We start from the raw sequence: 8,175 nt of genomic DNA, 5'->3' as shown, positions 1-8,175 counted from the left end.
ACCTAGGAACGGCGAGAACAATGGTAACTTACATGCTAGAGCGTTAAGGAAGACCAACATCGGCAGCGTTGACTCAACGAATGGAAAGAATGAAAATTAAGATCGCAGCAGGAATCGAACCCAGGCATTCTGCGTGGCAAGCAGGTATTCTACCACTGAGCCACGCCAGGTCTATAAACTGGTTTGGTAAAACAGCCTACGCAGGCGTAATAGCGGTGACCGTCAATTGTGGTTGTGGTGCTGGCGATCTAATTTTACAAGAAAGCAATAAAAACTACATGATACTCCTACGATGGGTACTCCTACGATACAGGCGTCATATCAGATCAACGTCTGTAGTTCCAGTGTTGGCTCCGCTTTTATAGCAGTCTAATAAACTTTACGTTTGTATTCTATGATTCAGCAAGCTATATTGAAGCATTGCTCGAGCCCGGAGGAATACATTAACGAAAGTTACATATGATATCCACATCACCGCACCGTAAAGTGCACTTCGTCCACCAGAACGACGCAGTGGCCTCTTTATTTCTAACGAGGCTGGGCGATGGCCTCATTCTGACCGAGGATGATGCCAGATTGATTGAGAGCCGCTTTGTAGACTAGGCTACGTAGGACACATACGCTCAGGTAGTGTACGAATACGACAAACACCATCCATTGATGTTGGTCTACGTAGCACTATCCAGGCCTACCAGCCTCGACGGCCTATACGTCACCAACGCGAAAGGTGGCTTCAGGTTCCGACATGTCGCCGGCTCTGTCGACAGACAATTTGTCGATGAAATGACCGAGGCATCCACGAATTCCAACACCTCTACTATACCACATAGTTAACCACACGTGGACCCCTCGTCACCACGATCACGACCGGATCCTATAACAACTCATGACCAGCTGCTGGTGCTCACTGATCACGGTGATGACGCCCTTGTTCAAGAACTGTCAAGAACTTCTTGCACACATGCACACCGGTTCGTAAAACGTGTGTGAGTTCTCGGGACACGTATAAGCACTACATATCAGCTTACCGCTTCTGGTGTTGGTAATACCCACGTTGCCAGTGGCAGCGTTACCCAACCGTAAACAACTGGTTATATAACACATATGCGGCTCTTCAGCATATATATGTGTGCGTATAAAATTTATACAAATCTTTAGCGTCATTTTGTAACGTGCCACTCAGTAAAAAATTTACGCCACAGTCACCTACCCGCGGCATGCTTCGCATAACATCGACTCTCACGGTACGTGGGATCTGCCGAATTTTTTCTGAAGCCTTTGACATTTCCGGGTACGGTTTTATACTTTCCTCAGGAGATTTGTCATTCGTGAATGTGAAAGCCTTGTCTGAATTCCACGTGACCTGGTTGCCTCTGGCACTAGACAGATTGGCCACGTTTGGGCGTCTCATATGTTTTAGGCAAGCAGCAAGCAGACTCAGCTGAAGGCAAAATGAAAGGCAGAGAGGAGGGTTCTCTGAGGGGTTCTGTCAGCATTTCATCCTCTTGATGTGCGATGCTATTGTCAGCCACATTTGTCTTCCTGCTCATCCTATAAAAACTGTTTCGCACACAGGTGCAAAGCAGCGTCGTTGCCGCCGACGATTCGGCATTGCCTCGCTATCGCATGGCCAGCAAAGAAATCGCCAGAAAAGCTTCGGTTAAGGGAACATTTACTTGTCTCAATTTATCGAGGAATGGTATACAAAAGGAAATGTGCAATAAAGTTTTGTTTTGAAACTGTGTACTTCAACCCTCCTCAACAAGCTTGCACGAGCCATGTATGCGTGCAGCTGTTCCCATTGTCGCCACAGTCCAATGCAAAGCATGCTATATATTAAAGAGGGGTTAATAGAGCAGGAGATCACCAATGTAGGGTCCCGCTGCCAAAGCATCCAGTGGGTAGCCCTGAAAAGGGCTGCTTGTGTTGATTGCGTTGACGGTGCACTGGCATGAGTTAGCCACTCGTTTAAGCTTGATCTGGGGCAACTCCGGGCAGTTTCCATTTACAAGGCACTTAGCCTTCGTCGCTGAAGTACATTATCAACTCCTGCCTGATTGCATTGGCCACTTTGGCACAGTTGCGGGCCTTCGGCTTCTCCAACCCGAACACTGTAGTGCTGTCTGGTCCTTGTCTCCAGGCACCACCGCTCACAGTTCCAAAGGTGTCTTGAAAGTCTGCGTAGCCAGGAGGACAGTAGGTCGATGCAGCATTGGACGACAAGAAGTTATGCAGCACGCATGTAGCCTTCACGATGGCCTCCGCATTTTCAGGCTTCATGCTTATCTGCCTCTCGTATATCCACCAGCGGGATACGAGAATGCCGACAGCATTTTCCAGGCACGACTGAGGCGGTAGTTGTAGATCACATCCTCAGGTGCAGTCCGGCTCCCTGGCAGTGGCCTCATGAAGTCTGGGCACAACTGGAAGGCCTCATCGCCAACGAACACATGCGGACAAGCTTTTCCTGACCTTGGGAGCATGGCTGCTCGAGGTAGGCTGAGCTTGCCCTCATACAGTTGTTCGCCGATAGGAGAATCTTGCGAAATTCCCCCATCACTGAATCTCCCAGGTGCACCCACATTCACCAGCCTGAACAGGTACTGGCTGTCAGTCACAGCCATCAATACAGTGGAATGGGTTCCCTGAAAGCAATGAAACACCTGTCACAAAAATACTTACCGCCATAGCTGCTTATATTGCATAGCACTTAGATGCATTAGTTCACACCGGCTCAAGTGTTCTAGCTCCCATTTCTTTCGTTGCAGCTTCTGCACCCCTAACCCGACATTTCGATACCCTAAATATTATGCCCTTTAGAGTTATTCTTAATTGTTTAAAGTTTTTTTTTTGTTTTTGTGGACTGTGGATCTATGAAATGAGCTTGATGGGAGTAAAGTTCAGGTTCTTTTGATGGTGAGAAACCACACTCCATACTCGGCGCCCGAGACGCACCACCCGAGGTGATATAAATGAAGTGGGAGGTGAAATTAAGTTTGAAGGTAGAAAACAACGCTTCACACTCGGCGCCCGAGATGCACCACCCGAGGTGGTATAAACGAAGTGGGAGGAATTAAGTGAGAACTGCCGCTATGCGAATAGTGGTGATGGATTTGCTGTTTGCTTGAAGAATAAGATACGCTGGAGATGTTTAGAGGAAAATCAAGACAATTAACTTGTATTTACAGACTTACAGAAGAGTTAAGGCATAAATGTTACAAAAAGAAAGAATGAAAACGAACACTTTGGAAATGAACCGTCTGTAGGGCGACTCTACGGGATTTGGCGGAGCCGATGGTGCCTAACACCTTAAGCCCGGTTCAGAGCGCCAGACGGAACACCGGGGCCGCTTCATTACCCTGATGCTCCGCCTTCACATTACTGCCGGCGAATAGTCGCCTGTTTGCCCTGTAATTGGGCGGTGCATGCAGCAAATCAACGAACTCGCTACCAGGTCACCACCTTCTTACACTTATGCGGGCTCATGCTCCTCGCAACAAACAACACACAAGAGGCAAATAAAAACAAAGTAAACTAAAGTTGTTGTGGCCAGGGCAGACTCAGCTGACGCGACACGTGCCTAGAGCTAAATGTACGTGTGCAGTGATAAGAAAAGAAAACGTCCTTAAGAAAAACAACTTTGTCGGCATGTCAAACACATTTACTGAAGGGACACCACCCTCCTACCACCCTCGGGCCACTTCTCTGCTCCACCCTCCGCGCACAACGTTACACGTGGCACCACTTAAAAGCTCGTCGCCCCAACTCCGGCTCGAGCGATTCTGCCGAATCAGACTGTAAAGCAAGGTGCGGAAATGGTTACCACGCCGAAGGAATGCCAGCGCGCAAACAATTGTCAAAGGTCATGACCGGGCGCCCGTTGCCCCGCGACATGGGCCCGCTCCTCGCCGTTCACGCATTTGAACGTCAAGGGCCTGAGCCACCCGATGCACGCCACACGTGACAAATGTCTCCAGCGACCTCGTGGTGCCCTAAAAGCAGGCCGCTTTGTCTTGTACCTCCTCGGGTGGCGACCGCGAAGCGCGCGAGCGGCGGGGCCGAACCGATGCGAAACGTCGCCGCTGCCGCACCGGGGCCTGGAAGCTGTAGCTGTAGTTAAAAGACGCACTTCATTAAAAAATTTCCCTCGTTAAAAAAAGCGTCCCTTTTCCACATACATAGACGCATGCATTTAGTTGAGCACTTCCGCACGCAAGAAAGGTCTAGTTGCCGATATGTATGTCAACTGAAGTTATACAGTGTAGACGAATGCATATTTAACGATGCAGATAAGCACAAAGGGTATAAGTGCGAACAAAAAAGATAATTTGTCATGGACTCACAAGTAGGTGCTACACATTAGTAAAATTCTGTGCGATGACATAGTGCTTTACGGAAATGACAACAGCTAGAAAAATGCGGAATAAGGAAAAAACTAAAATACGTCTACATCGGACTGATAATCAAATGCGCCGGTTCGTCGATTAGAAACACAGGACACTCAGTAATCGACCATAACTGGTTCCCGAAAAAAATAGAAACAGCTAGCATGAACCAAACGTTGCTGACCGTTTGGCCGTTTTCGTGATAAATTCGTTGATGACTTTATCCAGAGATAACTTTCCCGTGGGTGTGCAGTAGATGAGTGAGATGGGTCTGCGTCATGCGACTCTGAAGATATGTCTTCACTCGCTGGAGTGCGCTAAAAGAGCGCTCTCCTGATGCCTCTGATGCCGGTACTGTCAACAAAAGCTGCACAAGTTTGACAACCTGGTCCAAAATATTTCGAAGTGTTTGAGGCTCGGGCCTCAGTTGTCCAGCCACATCTTCAACAGCGTTCACACCTGCCCCAGAAATAAATAAAAGGAATACAAGTTGTGCCAGAAGCCTATCCAGATCAAAATCTGTGCTGTGGAATCTGTGCTGCTGAGGTTGGCCGAACCGATCTTTTATTTCGGATGTCGCGCAGTCAACTGCCACAAAGAACTCTCTTTGGAGCTTTGTCTTTGCATCCAATACCACTGGAGGAGCAGGCTTACTTGACTGCTCTAATCGCATGAGCGGTTTTACAAGTCTGGCGACTGCGGCTTCATCCTGATCAACGCCTAACCTCATGCCGGCATTTTGTGTTTCTTCAAAAACTCGATCAAAGCCGTCCTCTGTTCTCAGGTTCGCCATGGCCTGACACAGTGCTTTAGCTGCCCGTTTGGTTCCAGTCGCACTGTATTTAGGACTCTGAAGAGCCCTGGCAAGTTGCTCCCATGGGCCAAACAGTTCTTTGGACATGTTTAATCCGAATAGAGTATGAAACTTCTGCAGCTCCTTTTCGTACCCTCTCAGAATCTCTTTCCGATCATCTCTTAAGTGATCCTAGAGTTTGTAACAGCTCCTGCATTGTAGCCTGAACCCTTTCATAGCTCTCGGTGAATCGTTTAACTGAATTCACTCTCACTGCCCACCTCGTTGGACACAGTGGTAGAAGACTGCTTTCCTTTGCAGGCATTGCGCGTGCATTATCGACGCATGGAGGAAGAACGATGTCGATGTGCGTCCGTTTCACAGAAGGATTGCGTTGGAAACGTCTTTCACAGCGCATAGCGCATCTGCAACTATTACGCTGCCACGGCCGACTTCCTGGACAGCCAAATATACGTGTAGCGTATGTTTTGCTCTCCAAGAAGCCGGCCGTGGCAGCGCGATAGTTGCAGAAACAGTATAGCATCGTCATTAGGCACGGTCGGCCGCGGGGAATCTTCACAACCTCGCCATTCACGACATGGGTGTAATCCCACACGATGAAATTTGGCTCAAAGTGCAACTCACATAGCACTGACGTTTTCTCGAGATGCTTGTACACTGCACCCACACATGATAGGGCACAGTGTAGATCATTGAAATGATGATCAGTTAACTGGCACAATGGATTTGCTTAAATTTGTCAGTGCAGCACACACTGCAACAACTTTGTCTAGTTGTGTAACAGTCTCTCTGTCTCGCACTGCTAAGAGATCAATTGGGATAGTACTTGAGAGTGTCTTGTACTTTCGCCTCAGCAAGCCTATACGTTCCACATGTATCCGGACATTTGCAATCATCCTAGTTTTTTCAAATTCCCAGGCTGACAGCTGAGATTTGCCCCTTGTGAACGCAGGGATCTCGAGGCGTGCGCGATGAATACCTACAGCATCACCGATAGTAAATCCTCTATCTGCAAGGACTGTGTCGCCTGGGAGGAGGTTGTTTAAAATTTCACTAGACTCTGTTATTAGTTTGTCACTTGCCCGGCCTCCCCAACCTTTGGAAATAAAAGTAATATCTCCCTGAGGTGCTATGCCAATCAAATATTTTGCCGTGCTGTGGTGCTTGTATCGCAACCACGTCTGTGACCTTGGAAGAATTAACGAAGGGCGCTGAATGAATATCTCGAAACAGTCTATTATGACAGCTTCTATGACAGCTATGCTTCTCCCAAACGCTCTTCTGAAAGCCATTGGCATGGTCTGCTGCAGTTGTTCACGACTAGGCCTGTCTACAAGCTTACTTAAATGAACATGCATGGTCCTGATCAACCTGTCGACTATCCGAGTCACTGTGGCTTGACTGATCTGAAAAATGAAGCCATCATGTTTATAAAGCAAACGGGACCGCCTTGCCCCTGAATGCTAACCCTTGAGAGTATTGCAACATAGATGAGATGCAAATGTAAGTAAGTGCTCGCAACAGTACCGAGTGCAACCAATCCACTTACTTCAGATCTATACGCCAGGTCCTGCAAGGCCACTCCCAATTGCAGCCTCATTAGTGTGAGTACAATTTCTTGGAATTTCGCAAGAGCATTGCTTGGGCTGTGTGGCACACTACTCTCGACAAGTTTGAACAGTGAAATCAGAACTGTGAAGCTTGGTAGGCCCGTGTAAAATTTCACACGGCTGTTGTCGTGCTCCTAGGAAGCTTTCGACAGCCGAAGTGTCGAGAGAGCCCTTCACCTCCTGTAACTCTGTGCGTAGGACCTGGCTATCAGCTTCAAAACTCTTCAGAACACTGCCTGTGATGTCAGTTTGAGTTTCAGCATCCTTTAGCACTGAAAGAAATGTATAGGCAATACATTACTATGCATTTGCCAGTCAGGTGCAGAGTGCTTGAGATATTTGTCACAGTACTTACATGAGGTGGTATTTACTGAAGCTTCAGCTGTTGCAGTGGTGGCTTGAACACCAGCTTCAGAAAACTTTACATCCGATAAAAAATGCAGGAATGTGACTCTTAGAATCCCTTGTGTTAAACACTTCCGGTTTCTTCCAACTGAGCGAACGCAGTACTCACAACATGAGGCATCCGCTACAGCTCCTACGGGAGAGCCCAGTTCAGCTGAGGCCATTGCAGCTGAGGATTGCCATCTGTGCAATCTGTGCGATTGCACAGATGGTGGGTCTGCAATGAGGTGTTGTCAATCATTGAAGTTATGTTCCTAAATAAAGTACTCGGGCCGTTTGCAACGGTGTAAGCACATATCGCTCACAATATACGTCAGCAACAGTATCATAAACATCTTGAGCTACGCTTGAAGCTGGTACTTGTTGCAGCATGGATTGACCTGCATTGAAGCGTTGTCATTGCTATTTCACAACCATCTATTTTGTGCTCACATAATGGGCCCACTACTCCAGAGAGAGGGAAGCACCAATAGTTTACGCTGCAGGACTGTTGGATATATGACATTGTCTACTGCAAGCAATAGGGTAGACAATGAGCAAATAGTGAGGTGTTATTTTTGTCAGAAAGACCAACCATGCAAAAATTAAATGTACACAACTTGCCACTGCCTGCTAGCTCAAAGACTATCGGGAACAATATAATTCCATTACAAGCACTCTCTGATGTGAAATCCAGCCTATATGAACAGCTTATCTGGGACACTGACCTGAACCGCTGTTGAGTGCATAATGAGGCGTATGTGACTCATCAGCTTCCTTGTTATGTGCTGTAACGGGGCGTGCAAGTGGTGTGCCTGTATAGAAACAAGGTGCTTATAAGATGCTGAATGTCATTAAAGGAAATAGTCCCCATGTATGAATAAGCCATTGTACCCGTGACAGTTCTGCACACAGTGCTGTGCTGCACGTTCAACATATTTGAAGGCTGGAGAACTCTGCTGTTGGCCTCTTGGATCTCCTT

General features: G+C 47.6%; 1 pseudogene; it reads right to left on the bottom strand.

Annotated features, from left to right (window-relative positions):
- Positions 1 to 1,927: 1,927 nt before the first annotated feature.
- On the bottom strand, positions 1,928 to 2,852 carry LOC125758407 (uncharacterized; annotated as a pseudogene).
- Positions 2,853 to 8,175: the final 5,323 nt, after the last annotated feature.

Source organism: Rhipicephalus sanguineus, chromosome 4 (assembly GCF_013339695.2).
Source record: "Rhipicephalus sanguineus isolate Rsan-2018 chromosome 4, BIME_Rsan_1.4, whole genome shotgun sequence".
Taxonomy (NCBI): Eukaryota; Metazoa; Arthropoda; class Arachnida; order Ixodida; family Ixodidae; genus Rhipicephalus; species Rhipicephalus sanguineus.
This window is presented reverse-complemented; position numbering and strand designations above follow the sequence as displayed.